Source organism: Pyrus communis, chromosome 6 (genome assembly GCF_963583255.1).
Source record: "Pyrus communis chromosome 6, drPyrComm1.1, whole genome shotgun sequence".
In the NCBI taxonomy this organism is placed as follows: domain Eukaryota; kingdom Viridiplantae; phylum Streptophyta; class Magnoliopsida; order Rosales; family Rosaceae; genus Pyrus; species Pyrus communis.
The window spans coordinates 13074058-13092716 of record NC_084808.1 but is presented as its reverse complement, the minus strand read 5'-3'; positions in this window follow the sequence as shown (position 1 = coordinate 13092716).

The following is an 18659-nucleotide window of genomic DNA, read 5'->3' as shown; positions in this document are numbered from 1 at the left end:
CTGGATTTTTCTGTATAATGAGACTGGCTGAGACTGCAATTTTGTTGCTCTTGGTTTTGGCTTGTATCAGATCAAATAATGCGGTTTCGAAGTCCAGCTTCTTCCTAACTCCCTTTGATCATGATCATCACAATGTTGGAAAGAGGATGAAGGGCTCATCAGCGAATGGAAGGGTGTTGGGAGGGGCGGCAGCTAATTTCAGAGAGTTCTGCAAGTCCAAGGGGCACCAGTTTTATGATTTTTTCTTTCATTCTAAGAACACAACCTCAGATAGCAAAAGGGTTGTTCCTACTGGTCCTAATCCCTTACATAACAGGTAAAATATACTATTACCTAGGGATGAAGAACTAAGCTTGCTGCTAGCTAGCCTTGATGTAATAGTAGTAATACCTTCATATTTGGAGTGTGGCATATTGCTTCTCCTCTATGTTGATGCATCTCTTTTTTATCTTTTTAAATTACAGAGAGGAATTAGACGAGATTAGATCTTTAGCTTGATGCTTCTCTCTAATTTGTAATTTTATCTTTGTTTTTCATGTAATGTTAGTGATATGAGTTTTGGTCTTTCTAGTTGGCTGCCAATTTTCTATGAAATGTCTACTTAACTAGTTGTACTGTATCGACTGAATTTTCAAGTAACCTTTTCTTTTATCATCAATTTACCAATGAAATTACTACGCTAAATTAAACTGAAGGGTGGAGAGCTTAATCCGGGAAATAGCCAATCCACCACTTGCAATTTCAAAATTTTGAAGTAACTTCTAAAATACATTTTTTTTTCATAAATTGAGAAAATAGGTAGTACAAGTATTCATGATGGGCGTTGGGGCGGCTCAAGAAATTTGTCATGTAAAGAAAGAAATATACTAAAAGCTTTAATACCATACATTTGTGCAAGAAAAATAATAAGAAAAAGAAATCTTGTTTATTGTCTCCTCAAAATGATATTAAAGCAATATTAAAAAAGAAATACATTTGCTTTCAACAAAAATACAACTAACTTTGCTTAAATATTTTGGCATTCAACCTACTGTCTATTTGATGAAAATGAACTTGCCTCACTAATAAAACCCTTAACCCTCAAGGGAAGCCATATAAGTTAAATGGGTCATAACTAGTTAAATGGGTTATAACTAATTGTATTAGAACTAATACGAGCTTAAATGGACAAATATATTACTCTGGTCAAGGAACATCGTACGGCCAAATCCACAAATCTACACCACAGCCCATGTAGGGCCCACACCCACACCAGAGCCCATATTTACATTAAAAAAATGGCAATTCTAAAATTAAAAACAAAATCACCCCCCCCCCCCCAAAAACTGCGGCTACAGTGCCACCCTCCCCAAGTTTACAATAGGGTAATAATTATGAATTATATTCAAGTTAACATTATTTCCCTCGTTTCTTTATCTAATGTTGAGAATGAATCCCACATTAATAAGAGAAGAGACCTTACATGTGTTTATAAGTAATTAGGGTACTTCCCATACACCCATTTAACCTTGTGGTGAAACCTCAAATTTTCTCCATGTTGAACTCTCACCACAGTTAATTGGCACCATGTTTATGTGCATTTCAAGTAAAAACCAAAAGATAAAAAGGCAAAATACGAACCTAAGTTTTTGGAATACTGTATCTGTAAGTTTGCAAATGGACCTCCTAAGTAAAAAGAATTGAAACATCGTAGAATTTTCGCTTACTATACCATCTGCATTTTTTTGGCTGCCCTTTGCTCCATACCTTCTGTGGGAAAGAGGAGGATATGCAAAAGTTGGTGCATGGGGGTCCTAAAACTAAAAGAGATTGGAGGAAAGTTGCTTAGTGATGTGGTTCTACTCTTGTTGAAAAAACAGAAGATCTTCTGTTTCGATCCATTGTACAAACAAATATTCCTCAAATGGAAAACGACCTTAATTAAATCTGTGCACGAAAACAAAACTTTACTATACTCCGACCAAAAAAAACTTTACTATACTCAAATGCACCAGATGAATAAAAAGTTTGTATAATAAAAATTTGAACAATTGAAGATCCAACCGTCGAGATTTTTAATATATATTATATAAATACCGATTCATACTAGAAACTCTCGACAAACTTTCTCTGAATCAGCTGCTGCTCGAGCATGCCATTAAATTCGAACCTACTTTTTTCTTCCATTATGTACAGATCTTTGAAGCCCCTCCTATATTTGTCTTATTCATTTGTCATTTCTCGTTTTGAGTTGTGATTGTGGTAATTATTATTATTTCTCTCTCTCCCGCAACCCTTCTCCCCCCCCCCCTCCTCCTCCTCCTCCTCCTCCTCCTCCTCCTCCTCCTCCTCCTCCTCCTCCTCCTCTCTCACTGCCTTGTGAATGTGAGGCTATGCATTTTTAGGTTGTGTGTGTCTGTAAAACAAGGCACAGCAGAGTGAGAGGGGGACAGCAATGGGGTGGGGTAATGGAGGGTGTGCATGGTGCAGTGGGATAAAAGTCAAGGCTGGGTTTAAGAGAGAGAGAGAGAGAGAGAGAGAGAGAGAGAGAGAGAGAGAGAGAGAGAGAGAGAGAGAGAAGGATGTTGGGGTTCATGTATGAGAGTTGAACACCTATTATTAAACTAATCAAGTTAAAGAAAGAGAACATGATTTGGTTATGATTGTGTTCTTGTGGTCAATGTTCTCGAAATTAGAAAAACTTAATAAATCCTAGACATATGCGTAATCGCATTAGTTATAGCATGTGTTTTTTATATCCCCTCTTGAAATTCAATTTATTCTGTTTGAATTCATATTATTTTGAAACTTTGTAGTTGTAATGTATTCATCCAATAAAAGGTGTATAATTGAGCTGGGAGAGATGAAGTCTATAATGCGTTTCGAAGCTATTTAGTTGAGTGGTCGTAGATATGATCTCTAGAACAATATCAATTGTATCCAATCCACGTTTGGCATGCAAATGATCATTTTATTTAATAACGCTCAAGCTCTACTTTAAGTGAATGGATTATAGAGCAACAACAAAGAGATGAAAATAAAGATGAATGCGTGCTTGAAATTGTATTTCACCTCACTAGTATGGATATATTAATTAGTATATCTTAAAATAATTATTTTTTTTATTAAATACTGAAAATACTATGGAATATCATAGAACATTCCGAGCGAATGCGTATGAAAAAAGGGACACCCAGCTAGACTGTTGGTTGAATTAGAAATTGTACCCGCGCGTTGCTAAGGGATGGAAAACTGTATGAAAAATTATGCAACTTTATTCTCTCCATACAACAAATACAATAGTAGTAAATTTTTTACAATTAGATAATAAAATACAAAAATATCAATGTGGAAAAGTAAATGTAAGTGGTGACAGAAGCTATCCTAATTATAACTTCATTTTTATTCAACACAGGCTTGAACAAAGAAGCAATCATTTCTACTTTGGTGATTGAGCATGAACTTTAGCTCGGTAATTAGAAACTGAGGGCCATTTCCTCGAACTGCCTACCTACAAAATCCCCAACTTAAAAAAAACATAGGACATGATACAGCAACAAACTTTCTAGATGACACCGAATAAATGTTGCTATTCCAGACGCTATATAGTGTAATATTACGGAATAGAATATGATTTTAAAAAAAGAGTTACCGCTAACACATTGTTGGTCTTCCTTTTGAGTATTCCTTCCCAAAGTTCCCATACTATGTTCTCAAACTGCTGCTCTTTCCAATTTCTATAAAATCTTTAAAATTCATTTTAAAAAATAGATACATAAACCGAATTTTAAAAAATAGATACATAAACTGAATTTTAAAAAATAGATACATAAATAAAATGCTTAAAAGCAGGTAAATAAACATTTTAATGAAGAGGAAATGCAGAAATAGAACCAACTAAGCCACAGTCCAACTTTCACAATTTAATATTAGACTTCCTGAGGTTTGCAGAGACTAAATTTGAAATAATTTACCAAATTAATAAGCCCTCAGTTGGAGTATGGTGGTAATCATAGCATATATTACCACCACATTAAACCGAACATTTGTAAACAAAATATGCAATGCAAATAAACTCACAGAAAAACCTACCAAAACAGCAAGATGTCATTTAATTGTGAATAAAACTATAAGGAAAGTATTATTGGCACTCCAAACATCTCATTCTACACTCCTCACAAGTGTATTTTTCTTTCCAAATATAGAAAGTTTGGAGTGTAGAATGAGATTTTTGGAGTGCTAATAACAATTCCTAACTATAATACTATAAAAATAACTTATTGAAGACCCATATCTATTTATTTCACCCAAAATGATTAGAACGAAAATTTATGCGCAAAAATCACAAACCCAAAAAAATTCAGCCCCTAACATTATTGGAATTAATTGATGTGAAAAAGAATTAATTGATCTGAAAAAAAAAAAACTGAAAATTGAGAATTGGGTTTGAGGATTTTACCAATAAATCATTGGAGTAGTGACAAACTCCTATGCTTCCTCTTCCTCTTTCTCTAATTAGAGTTTACTCTTCTATTGAAGTCGTGTTAAGTTTAAATAAATGTCAAAATGGAAGATTGTTTGTTTGCTGTTGTGCCTTGCTTTCCATTCGGATCATTCTCTTTCTCCTCCTTGGAGACTCTGATTCGAGCAAGTACAAACCTGTAGCGTCAAAGTCTAAAAGAATGTCCATATCCATTACTTATAAAATAATTTTCAAGGTAAGTAAAAAAGTCTTTTGTATGCCCATTACCTTTGCTGAACCCAACGTAGATTGAAGATTTCTAGTATTTCTCTGCTCCCTTCTGGACAAGCACCCAATGCCTTCTCAATTAAAAACATGTAGAGCTTATCATTCTCAGCAGGATCATGCACCTGTGGCACTTTTTGTTCAGTGACCAAAGTACCATACAAAACTTGATCTAAGGCAAGCGTAGCAAAAAATTGATCATAATTTTCGAAACAACGTAAAAACCAACACTATTTTGTTGATAAAAATTTGTATGTAACACCTCAAGAATATTAAGATTATATGTTTTTTTTGAAGAATCAGAAAAACCTAAAAAAAACCCCAAACGATGCCAAATTTTGGAACTGCTTTAAACCAACCTGCCATGAAATTATAGCCGCTTGAGAAATCTTCTTCAAATCAGAACGGAAGAGGCAGCACTTGCAGTCTGTTTCCGCTGTGCCTCTAATGTTGCTTCAGCTTTCTCCCTTGCTTCTTCACATGTTTCCATCCCTGAACTGCACTTGTCTGCTTCCATTTGATACTGGGATGCAATCTTCTTAGCCTCCAGCAGAGCCATATGAGCTTGTTGCTGATTTTCCAAAGCTTCAACTCCTCAGTCAAAAGATCCACAAAGTTCTTTAAACCAAAGGAGAATTCCAAAGATCCACCGGAGAGAAGCAGAAGAAGAGTGCCACCCATCCCCTTCCTTTCTACGATGGCGGACATGCGTACATAAATCCGTGATTTTACTATACAATACACAAAAAAAAGTTGTGAATTGTTAGCAAATGAAGGGTAATTACGTCAAAACATTGTTAATGAACAATGCCTTTCTGTTGGATGTTAGTATATGTATAATGTCAGACTCTAGCTAGGGTTAAAAGAAATGACAAAAAGGTGACCTTCCAATTACCAATTTGGGTGTGAGAACAAGAAAAAGCTGCAACTTGTTAGGGTTTTGCTTTATCTCAATTATACGTTTTCAAACTCTAAGTTCGGCTAAATACTGTAAAACTGTACCCATAATCTTTATTGCACCAACAAATCAAACCTAGTCTTATACTTGCGAATAATTTTTTCTTTACCTAACTGTAAACATGAAAATTCTATATCGAATGAAGCGAGAACACGTGTACAAAGTAAATTTGTATTGATGAATTTGTAGGGTTACAATCTATGTTTACAATTTTTCTCTAATTCAGTCTTTCAATTTGATGTAGATGCATAGGTTGTTGATGCAAGGGTCACGATGACTTGATTTCGGACAAACAGTTGAATGATCGCTTCAAGTTTTGAGCTTGAAACAATGTGTGGGTAGTCTTTACCTCAGATTTAGGGCTGAGGAAAATGTGATGTTTACGTACGACTTTGTTGATTCAAGGGTCTTGGCGACTTGATCTTGAATTGAACTTTGTTACAAGTTTTGAGCTTGTAACAAAGTCTTGAATGAATTGGCACAAGTGCTTGTTGATTCTTCAAGGAGTGCTTTGGCTTTGGTCGACATAAAGCTTTGGTTTTGGTTGAGCATTTTTTGAAGAGAGCTTTGGCAGCGTATTAGTCTTCAAAGATTTGTGCAAAGGTTCTTCTCAATGTGTAATTTTCGACCCCTTTATGTGTTTTGGGACCTTGTATTCATAGACTTCTCAATGCTTGCCGTTCTATGGATTTGGATTTGATTTGTGCCTTGATTCATCCATGGGAGAATTTAGGCATGTTTTGTGTCTTAATTTCAGCCACTTTCCCTTGCTTGGCCAAAATTTATAGGCTCTGTTGCCTATTTGTGAGCAATCTTCAATTCTTGCTTGTTTTGTGAAGATGTTTTGGCTTTCTTTCCAGTTTTGAGAGATTTTGGGCCCCTTGCCGATTTTAAGGGGGATTTTCTCCTTTCTGCCGAATTTTGGGAATGTTTTACACTTCCTTTGCTTGATTTGTGCCACATGTCATTGATGACTTGTCCATTTGTGATGAGTCATACGCCATGTGGAGCTTTGTGATGCACCTTTTGTATGCAACAAAATTTAAATGTCTACAAATGTCCCCACTTCAAGGTGTGTTGTGCACAAATTGCTTGACGAGGTAGTCTCCCTCCTTCCCAACGTTGTTGCAAGTTTTGATGAAATGGGCAATATGTTGTTTGGGATTGCCCTTTCCATCGAATGCATGAATTTTGGTGGCTGATAACCCTTTGGCATCTTCAAGGCGTCAATCTTCTTAGAGTAAGGCTTTGAATACAGCACGGAGTCATGTGAGCTCCCTTCGTACTGCGCCTTGATGGTGCTAGTGATCATTTCCTGCAATTGCTGAATAGAGAGAGATCCCATAAGTGTCATTGCTTGGTCCAGCTTCTTCTCGGCTTTTTCTATCAGAGGCTCCTCATCTTCGTCAGTTTCCTTCTTTTGTGGGTCAACCTTTGGGTTGTGGCCAGCTTTTTCGTCATGCTACGCCTCCAGTCGGTTGACGAGTGTGGCAATTTGGTGTATTTTGAATATTTTTCTTTGTTGCCTATTTGTGAGCAATCTTCAATTCTTGCTTGTTTTGCATGTTGAAGCAATATTAAAAAATACGAAATTAACAATATAATTCCAATGATAATAATCATAAAGAAATTCACAACATCAATTATATATGAGATTAATATAAACAACTAGAGAGAAAGTTAGAAAAACTGACAAACTTGGAGATTGAGGCTTGCATAAATGCAATGTCCTAAAGACAGAATTTCACCCTTACTGTTGTGCTTGTAGTTCGGTAGACGTCTGTCTCCCAGGATTCAACAATCTATAATTCGAAGTCAAAGCACTTCAATCTTCAGACTCTGGCGAACTTCATATATTCCATACTCTCAAGATACGACTTGGATTTTTATTAAGACATTGGAGAAAACTCTTCTCTTAATTCTATATCTTAAAAGACAACAATTTTTTAGTTTTTATAGAACTCAAATATATTGTTTGCCGAAGAGATGTATCATTTAGGGTTTAGGTAGTTAAGTAATATCCTTAAACAAACATATCAATAAAGGGGATGGCCCCCATTGCGGCGCCTTTTGATTCATATTTTATAATTAAATATTATAATATAATAATTATAATATTTAATTTCCAACAATCCTCCACATGAATGAAAACCTAGAAGAATTTGAGAGTATAGGTGGACAAGAGATGTATTGGCAGAGGTGTCTTTTGGACTTGAACCTACCCTAGTGAATACTTATCAGATTTACTTGGTGACGCAGTGGATATGGAATCTTGAACTATTCACCATAGCAGTAAACCGAGACAATAAGCAACACACATCACTAATCCTAATATATTTCGGTTCATACGGTTGTGTTCATTTTGGTCCTGAACAAATCCCGGATTCATGAGAGCTTTAGAGAATTTAGCCATCTCATACTCATAGGAGCGACCCACTTCTATTCTCACATAGGTGACCACTGATTAAGAATACTCTGCAATATTCCTCTTATTTATAAGATATCATTATCATTAAGTATAAATATACATCTTAAACTTCTTCAGACAACACACTTATTTCATCATAAGAATGAGGTATATAGTGTGTTAACTTTTTTTGAATCTTGCCCAACTAGTTTGCCTATTGAACTTAGACCATGGGATCTCCAATCAACTAAGTTAGGTTTCCGCTCGGCTAATTCATTGGTTATGCTGGCTTTAGCCTCATTCCCCACGATGATCAACTTACTCTCTAGTCAAACCCTTAATAATTGGTACCACTAAGGTTGACTATCTTTAATGGTGTGCACAATCCATCTTATGAAATTATATTTAATGAGAGTAGTTGTTTCTCAATTTTAAGTCCTTAAAAGTATATATATGTGTTGGGACTTTTGTAGGTATAATATAATAATTATAATATTTAATTATAAACATTGTGAAGGTGCTTTGGCTTTCTTTCCGGTTTTGAGAGATTTTGGGCCCCTTGCCAATTTTAAGGGGGATTTTCTCTTTTCTGCCGAATTTTGGGAATGTTTAACACTTCCCTTGCTTGATTTGTGCCACATGTCATTGATGACTTGTTCATTTGTGATGATTCATATGCCACGTGAAGCTTTGTGATGCATCATTTGTATGCAAAGAAATTTACATATCTATAAATGCCCCCACTTCAAGGCGCGTTGTAGGCATGTGCTTGCCACATGTAGGAAATGTGTTTTGAAGTCCTGCAATGTGAATGTTCTAACTCAAGAGTCATCTGATCTTGAATTAGTTTGCTTATTCAAGGGCCGTAGAGATGTAGTTTTTGAACGAAATATTTCTTCAAGGGCCATTGAGGCGTATTTCTTGAATTGAAATGATGAATTTCGTCAAGGGCCATTGAGGCATATTTCTTGGACGAAACATTTCTTCAAGGCCATTAAGGCTTGGTCTCGAATGAAATGAAAATTGTCTTCAAGGGCCGCAGAGGCTTGATCTTGAGTGAAAATAAAAGTTTTCTTCAAGGGCCGTAGAGGCTTAATCTTGAAAGAAATGAAAAAAATAACTTCTTCAAGGGTTGTAGAGGCTTGATCTTGAAAGAAAATTTGGAAATAAATAAATTGGCACATACTTATTGTGCGTATTGATTTTTCTATAATTTTGACAAAATATATTTGGTGTATTTTGAATTTTTTCCTTGTGGTTGTAGGAAAAAAAATGTTTTTCCTTTCTTAGGTAGGATCCTCCTTCAATTTCCTTCAAAATGTTGGAAAGCTTTGGTGATTTCCTTCAAGGTTTTGGAAAGCCTTGATGATTTCCTTCAAGATTTTGGAAAGCTTTGATGATTTCCTTCAAGGTTTTGGAAAGGTTTAATACTTGTCCTTGGGTAAGTAGGCTATGCATTTTTCACTTTCCTTTCCCCGTTTGATTTCCATAGCAAGGAGGGCAATTTTCTTTCCCTTTTTGTTTTCCATCGCAAGGAGGGAGTTGTTTCTTTGATGTTTTGGAAATTTTAAAACAATTTTCTTTCCCTTTTTCTTTTCTTTTTTTTTTTTGTTTCCTTTTCTTCTCTGCCGATTTTTGGTGCAAAAACATCATGCTTTTCTCCTTGTTGACTAAAACTTACTTTGCCATTTTTTGCTTGGAATTTGCTTCCTTCTTTGGTTGGAAGAGAGCTTGGTTCCACCCTCTTTGGCAGGGGTTTTATGAAACCTTGTGGTGGTTTTGAAATTTTAGCGTTGCCTAGCTGTGTCAGAGGTAAAACTGCATTTGTCTTGAGTAGCTTTACATCGTCCTTGTGCAGTTGTGTGTCGGCTTTGCTTGTTCCAGTTTTGAATGAGGATTGCCCATTCTTTTCTCTCGACATGGGGATGTATCAGAAGACGGGTGTGTTTATCCTTTTAAGGGCGTCACACTCCCTTTGTTTGTTGTGGGTTTGACAGGCTCATCATCATCTTTGCTTGAAAATGGCATGGCTTCTATTTCTTACTTCTTGGGCACAGTTTGCCACTCTTGTTTCTTAGGTGCTATTTTGCCTTTGGATTTGATTTATTTTGGAAGAGCTTCGGGCACCATGTCTTCGTCCATGTAAAACTTGGCATCCGCAAAGTGTGATTCGGCTTCGGTGAATGGCTTGGTGTTGCCTTGTATCACCTTCACTCATTCTCGGTAGAATTTTAACCAATGGTAAAGGGTGGATGGCACCACTCCATTCTCATGGATCCAAGGTATTCTTAAGACCAAGCTGTAGGAAGTTATTACATCAATCACATGGAATAACGTGCTTGTCTTGAGTTTGCCAATGGTCATCTCGACTCGGATCATACCCATTGCTCTTTGTCTTCCTTGGTTAAAACCTTGAATTAAAATGCGGCTTCGGGACAGTTCATCCACCTTGATGCCTCTTGTGGTCATTGTTGACTTTGGCATGATGTTCATGGCCGACCTGCCATACACAAGCATGCAGTTGATTTTGTTCATTCTCACATACCCAGAGACGAAGAAATGATAGTTATGAGGCTTTGATCCCAGCAGCAAGTCTTAATTAGTGAAGTTGATTGTGTTATGGGCGGCACATCATGTGGCATATTAATGTCGCCAAAGCTTCAAGCCTTCGTCCTTGCTTTCTTGCACTTTGTGGTTGTCGAGACTCGCTAAGACCGCTATTGGTGCTTTTCGCATCTCTTTAGGCAATAGTAGTGCTTTCTTAATGCTAAAGTATGTTGGCAGACCTTCTTTGGGCATGATGGTCTTTTCTTCCTCGATGGCGATAACTTTTCCTTTTGAGGGCTCTTCTAACATTACTTCAACCATGTGACAGGCAATGGTAGTGCATTTTTGGAATAAGTTATTCGGGAAGTACTCGTGCAAGAAGACGAGAATGTATGGCTCTTGCTCCATAGGTCCCCCAACGTACGTTGGCTTAACAACTTTTATGTTTCTTTTGGGCTGACTACTGTTATGGCAGCGATGCTTTCTCCCTTGTTTCACCTTTGGCTTTATGGCTTGTGGTTTTAGCTTCCTTGTAATTTTGTATGTCACCAATGTCTATCCTTCTTCATCATTAGTAAGCGCATTTTGGTCGCTTGCCCTTAGTGATGGTTGTACGGAAGATGCCGTGTGGCTTGAGCATGGTCGGGAGTGGTCATACGTCACTTGGAAAGGCACGAGATCGAAGGATCCAAACACAATCGTAGTAGTGTGAGTTGCGGTTATGCCTTTAAGATCAAGTTCGATTTGCCCTTGTTATGCTAGCTTATGATGAGCTCCTTAGGGACGAAGCACTTGCCAACAGGATGACTCACAATACGATGGTACTTGCAGTACCTAGAATCATTAATGCGATTCATTTCTTCGGGGCCTTTGCATTCAAGTAGCTCGATTACCTTCTTTTCCAGCATGTCATCTAGCATTACAGCCACGTTAGAGTCTGAAAAATGGTACGTCTTTTGCTCCAATTCCCTCAAGGTATGTTTGTACCTATCTTGGGTTTGAGAAGGCTAACCTCTCTTTATCTCCTTTGCTTTGTTCTTGGAGGAGATTTTGATGGGCGCGGAAGAAGTTGTGATGGGGGAAGCTTTGACGATAAAAGCTTCATTGGCGGGCTTCTTCCCAGTCTTGTCTACCTTTGGAGTAAACACCTTGTCCTTCTCAAAGTTGGTGATTGGCTCATTTTTCCCATGATTGGTGATACTCAGCTTTATGTCGTGGGATAGAGTTGCCAACTACTTAAATGTTCTCAATTTTATGCTTTAAAGGATGTAATGTAACCCCCAGTGCATGCCTTGAACACACATCTCAATGGCGGAGGTTTCAGAAACCAATCTTTGCAATCCAGACTTAATGAATGTCATCTGTTAATGTAGTCGATGATAGGTTCGTCCTTTCACTGCTTCGTACTTATTAGCTCCAGTATGCTTATGGTGCAGCGAGTATTGTAGAAGCGGTTGAGGAATTCCCTTTCAAGCTGATCCTAGCTGTTGACAGATTCGGGCTCGAGGTCGGTGTACCAGTCAAAGACGTTACCTTTCAGTGAGCCCGTAAATTGCTTGATAAGGTAGTCTTCCTCCATCCCAGCGTTGCTGCAAGTTTCGATGAAATGGGCAATATATAATTTGGAATTGCCTTGTGCATCAAATTGCATGAATATAGTACGGTTTAGAGTAAGGCTTTGAATATAGTATGGAGTTAGGTGAGCTTCCTTCGTATTGCACCTTGATGGTGCCAGTGATCATTTCCTGCAGCTGCTGGATAAAGAGAGATCTCATGAGCGTTGTTGCTTAGTCTAGTTTTTCCTCATCCTTTTCTATCGGAGGCACCTCATCTTCATCAGTTTCCTTCTTTTGTAGATTAGCCTTTGGGTCGCGGTCAGCTTTTTTCATCATGTTGCACCTTCTGTCCGTTGACATGTGTAGGAATTTGCAAGTCATTTTCCTCCACGGTCCTTGTTAGCCTTGTAATTACTTCAATCATTTGAGTCAGCTACTCCTCGATGGAAGTCGCACCAGTAATCATGACTTGCATGGCTGCGGGATACGAGTTGCTGCTTGAGTCGACATCGGAAGTCAAGGACTTAAAGTACCTCATTGGGCTTTCTTCCCTTGGCGCCCTTAGCAAGGTCAAAGTGATCATGGGCGCAGGCCTCGAGTGCTCTTGCTCCTTCGGTAGGTTTAGTGTAGGGGTGGAAGGTACGGTAGAGAGAACTCTTGCCTTGCTTCGGGTTGTAACGCCTAAAGTGCCACCACTTGCGGCAAGGATGTTCTTGTTCTTCGCGTTGGTTGTGGGAACAACTTGATCCTTTCTTGATATGTGTTTTTTGTGGATTTGAAGACAAAAATGAGAGGCAGAGAAGTCTCACTGGACGTGCCAAATTCATAAACACGAAAATTCTGTATTGAATGAAACGAGAACACGTGTACAAAGTAAATTTGTATTGATTTGAATTTGTAGGGTTACAATCTCTATTTACAATTTTCCTCTGATTCAGTCTTCCAATTTGATGTAGATGCGTAAGTTGTTGATCCAAGGGTCGTGACGACTTGATCTCGGACAAATGATTGAACGATTACTTCAAGTTTTGAGCTTGAAACATTGCATGGATAGTCTTCACCTCCAGGTTTGTATATGACCTATGAGAAAGGTGATGTTGATGTGGGATTTTGTTGATTTAAGGGTCTTGGCAACTTGATCTTGAATCAAACATCGTTAAAAGTTTAAGCTTGCAACAAAGTCTTAAAGGAATCGACACAAGTGCTTGTTGATTCTTCAAGAAGTGCTTTGGCTTTGGTAGACAGAAAGCTTCGACTTTGGTTGCGCATTCTTCGAAAAGAGCTTTGGCAGCATATTAGTCTTCAAAGATTTGTGCACAGGTTCTTCTCAATGTGTAATTTTCAACCCCTTTGTGTGTCTTGGGTCCTTGTATTTATAGACTTCCAAAGCCATGCCTTTGGATGGATTTGGCCTTGATTTGTGTCTTAATTCGTCCATGGGAAAATTCAGGCATGTTTTATGTCTTATTTTTAGCCAACTTTCCTATATTGGCTGAAATTTATAGGCCTAGTTGCATGTTTGTGAGCAATTTTCAATTCTTGCTTGCTTTAAGAAGATGTTTTGGCTTTCTTTCCAGTTTTGAGAGATTTTGGCCACTTGCTGATTTTAAGGGGACTTTTCTCCTTTCTACTGAATTTTGGGAATGTTTTACACTTCCCTTGCTTGATTTGTGCCACATGTCATTAATGACTTGTTCATTTGTGATGAGTCATATGCCACGTGCTTGTCACATGTGGGAAAGGCATTTTTAAGTCCTGCAATGTGAATGTTCTAACTCAAGGGTCATAGAGACTTGATCTTGAATTAGTTTGCTTCTTCAAGGGCCGTAGAGGCGTATTTCCTGAATTGACATGAATAATTTCGTCAAGGGCCATTGAGGCTTGGTCTCGAATGAAATAAAAATTGTCTTCAAGGGCCGTAGAGGCTTGATCTTATGTGAAAATGAAAATTTTCTTCAAGAGCCGTAGAGGCTTGATCTTGAAAGAAATGAAATTTTTCTTTGAGGGCCATTGGAGCTTGATCTTGAAAGAAATAAAATTTTTCTTCAATGGCCGTAGAGGCTTGATCTAATGAAAATTTTCTTCAAGGGCCGTAGAGGCTTGATCTTGAATGAAATGAAAATTTAATTCATGGGTCGTAGAGGCTTGATCTTGAATGAAAATTTTGAAAGTGGATAAATCAGCACATACTTATTGTGCATATTGATTTTCCATAATTTTTGAAAAAATACATTTGGTGTATTTTGAGGCTTAGATTTTTTCCTTGTGGGTGTGGGAAAAAATGCTTTTTCCTTCCTTAAGTTAGAGCCTCCTTCAATTTTGGCAATAAGGGTGATTTCCTTCAAGGTTGTGGTAAAATTTGATGATTTCCTTCAAGGTTTTGGAAAGCTTTAATGATTTCTTTCAAGGTTTTGGAAAGCTTTAATGGTTATCCATGGGTAAGTAGGATTTGCATTTTTTTTTTTCTTCCCTTTCTTTTTCCACGGCAAGAGGTTGTTTTTCCCTTTTGGTTTGGGAAACTTGAAGACTTGTCCTTGCTTTGGAGGGATTCCCTTTTGTATTTTGGCAAGGAAAGGTACTTTCCTTTGATGTTTTAGAAATTTTAAAGCCTTTTCCGTATTTCTTTGTTTCCTTTTCTTCTCTTTACTGATTTTGTTGCAAAAACATGTCTTTTTTTTTTTTTTTTTTTTTTGTGCCGAGTTTGTTTCCTTCTTGTAACTGGAATGTGCTTCCTTATTTTTCTTAGAATTTTCTTCGTTCTTGCAACTAGATTGTGCTTCCTTCTTTTGATTTTCCTTTTGCTATTTGGTTTGTATTCTCCCTATAGCATTAGGAAGCAATTGACCCTTATTTATAGGACAATTAGGTGTGTGTTTTTGTCACAACAATTCCTTGCCGTGTGCATTGTTCTTGCTGCTGTTGTGTGCGCTGCTTGTTGCTGTGCCTTTTGCTGCTTTGTGCTTGTTGCAGTGCGTCACTTTTTACCGTGTGGTGCTGTGCAAAAGACGGCAGCAAGGTTACGATGTGTATTGCCTTTTGGTCGTAGTTTCCCTCGATGGTGACATTGTTGTGCATGCAAGAAACTGCTTACGTAATCATTGCAGGGTTGCGTAGTGCAATTACATAGCAATCTGGTTTTCTTTGCTACTGTAGCATGCTTTGAACGACCGTCTTGTAGTTGCCCTCTTTGCTATACTGCTCAAGGTTTGTGGCTAATTTATTTTCGTTGTTATGACTTTATCATCGTCATCCTTCAACATTCATGAGCTTTGTCTCGCATGTCTTTTGCTTTAGTGAAGCAATTTTTTTTTCTTCTTGCCGCCCCATTCTTAGGCTTATGTTGCCTTGTTTGTTTTGTTGCAGCCATGATATTTTTCAAGTGCTTTAAGAGCAATACCATCACCATTCTTGCAAAGGAAAACAATTCGCAAGATAAGGGAACGACGTTGAAGCTTTGTGCGCCATTAACTGGCCCTATGGGGCTTGTTCTTCCTGTGAAAGACAACTCAATGCATATCACGCCATGGTCTTCTGATGTATCATGGGAGGTGACAGATTTTGGTCAACCAAATATGAAGAAGAAGCTGTGTACATCTAAGTTCTTATCTTGAATCCTTCACACCATGTTCATAACAATCCACCGGTTTCATTTGAGCTTCTTAGCGATCCCATCCGTAACGGAGCTATGCCTTGGAATAGTGTAACGACCTCGTATAATTACGCTAACCAAGAAGGGCATTTTCTTCATTCCCCACTCAACGAAAAATTATATGATATAATTAATTCTTAATCCGTAAACGGGATTTCACATTTTCCCCATTCGAATTTCATAACCATAAGGTGATCTATTTCTGATTTCCTCCACCTAAACAATAACATGAATATCCACATCATTTCTAAAATATTCAGGGTATTACATTCGACCCCCATTAAAATAAATCTCGTCCTCGAGTTTTCTACCCTCGAATAACGAAAGAGGAATTAACGCTAATTCCAACATTTCATTTATAGTGAATAAAATCATAAACTCAGTCTACGATTTTATTCAAGCCCCCAGAAATAAATACTTCCACGAAGTAATCATTTACACATAGGTTCCCTACCACACTCATTGGTAGAATAAATATCGGAAATTCTAGCAATACACATTGGCAAAATAATGGCACAATCATTGGTAAACCACTTACCATTATTGGCTATATGTAGCCATTACAACAATTCTTCTTTAAAATTTCTAGCCATAATCACTGGCGATATCAAACATTAGAAAATTTTGCCATTTTCATCCTTGGCAAAACAAATATCATAAATTCAAGCCGTAACCGTCATCAGCCAAATAAATATCAAAATTTCTAGCCATAACCATCAGTGGCTAAATAAATATATCAATTTCAAGCCAAACAATTAAAATTGGCAAATCAAATATCAGAAATTCCAGCCAAATTCATTTTCCAATCACAATCACTAGTAAAATCACTTACCATCATTGGTTATACACATCTGTCACTGTGATTCTCTCTCAGAACTCGGGTGCCAACATAATTCAACTTGATGACCGGTCCCGCAGCCGATTACCCTCACTTCAATCTAACCACAACAGCATGAAGTAAGGTAACGAGAGTGTCCATTTAATCTTACACCTCAAAACCAAGTACCCTCCTCACAGGATATGGTACAAGTCTGACCATGTAGGCCTCCAAAGGTTTAGGGAATCGCAACCCAAGGCAACACGCGATGCCCCTCACTCCTAGTAACTCTCAATCTAAGAGCGTCCATTTCCAACGGCTATACCACATAAATTATCCCGCAGGAGCAGCCCGACCGTATAACAACCTCTGAAGGTTTAGGGGATCGAAACCCAGGGGAACCTCACAATCCCTTTCACTTTCAGGTCATCAAAATCATCCTGGGAACCTGTATTTTTAATCCACAAGAATCTATGCTCGCAACAACACACGTGAGTAATCCATAATACATATATGTAACTCACATATTCATAGAAATAATGAAATATGCAACCACAATGCAATCATAATTTACTCCAACTGAACTCCATAATCACAATGGAGTTGCACCATATATATCACATGAGTGCCAACTCATTCACCAAAATTGTGAAATAATGCATTCAAGAATATAACAAATTAGGAAGTAGGATCGTTCGCTCTGATACCAATTTTGTCACATCCCGACCCAGGCCCCCACCACATCCCAGGCAACACTCCACTGTAGCACGATATTGTTCACTTTGGGCCCCGACTGCACCCTCACGGTTTTGTTTCTAGGAACTCATGAGCAACTTCCTAGTAGGTCACCCATCCTGAGAATGCTTTCGCCCGGACTAGCTTAACTTCGGAGTTCCTACGGAACCCGAAGCCAATGAGCTCCCAAAAGGCCTTGTGCTAGGTAGAGATGGGAATATACATATAAGGCTTACAGGATGCACTCCCCTAGGCAATATGGGATCTTACAATCCACCCCCCTTAGGGGCCCAACGTCCTCGATGGTACACTTCCGGGCAAGGATTGGCTCTGATACCAATTTTGTAACGACCTCGTATAATTGCGCTAACCAAGAAGGGTATTTTTGTCATTCCCCACTTAACAAAAAATTATACAATATAATTAATTCTTAATCCAAAAGCGGGATTTCACATTTTCCCCATTCAAATTTCATAACCATAAATTGATGTATTTCTAATTTCCTCCACCTAAACAATAACATGAATATCCACATCATTTCTAAAATATTCAGGGAATAATTTAAAATATGTGATTATGTGGAAAAATTTTATCGATAAGGTGAAGTGGTGAAAATGCCACTAAGTGGCTAAACGTAATTTTACCAGGACGCCTTTTATCCTCATTTATTATGTTAAGTTTCTTGACATAGTTGGATAGAGTTCGATCCTATGAATGCGTAGGCGAAAACCGTTCATGAAACGGAGTTATAACGAATAAGTTATTAACGATTGAAGTTAAGGGCGAAATAATGATTTTGCTATTAAATTGAATGGCTCTAGATTTTATGGAAAAATGGGAGTGCCACATGGGTGGCTGAGATGAAGCAGGAAAGAGAGAAAAGAAAGTAAAGAGGGATTGGAAGGACCAATCAGAAACCAAGGAAGTGAGGGAGAAGGGAAGAAACGGGTCTCTTGACCCATACAACCTAACCGGCGGCACCATGGAAATCCGGTGGTCTCCCAGCCAATTTTTGGCGATTTGAATCCCCTCACCACTTGGAAATCATTTCCCATCATTCCCTCTACCTATTACACCCCAAATTAGATACACATTAGCCTTGAAATTGGGAAAATCGCACCGGTAGGTGTGCGGATTCATAGAGGTCAATCCCTAAATTTGAAACAAATTTCTTTGATTACCACCACCTATAGCATCTTCTTGAGGCTTGGAACAAAGCCAAAACAACTATAGGGGCGGTGGAGCATCGGAGGTGACGGATCGA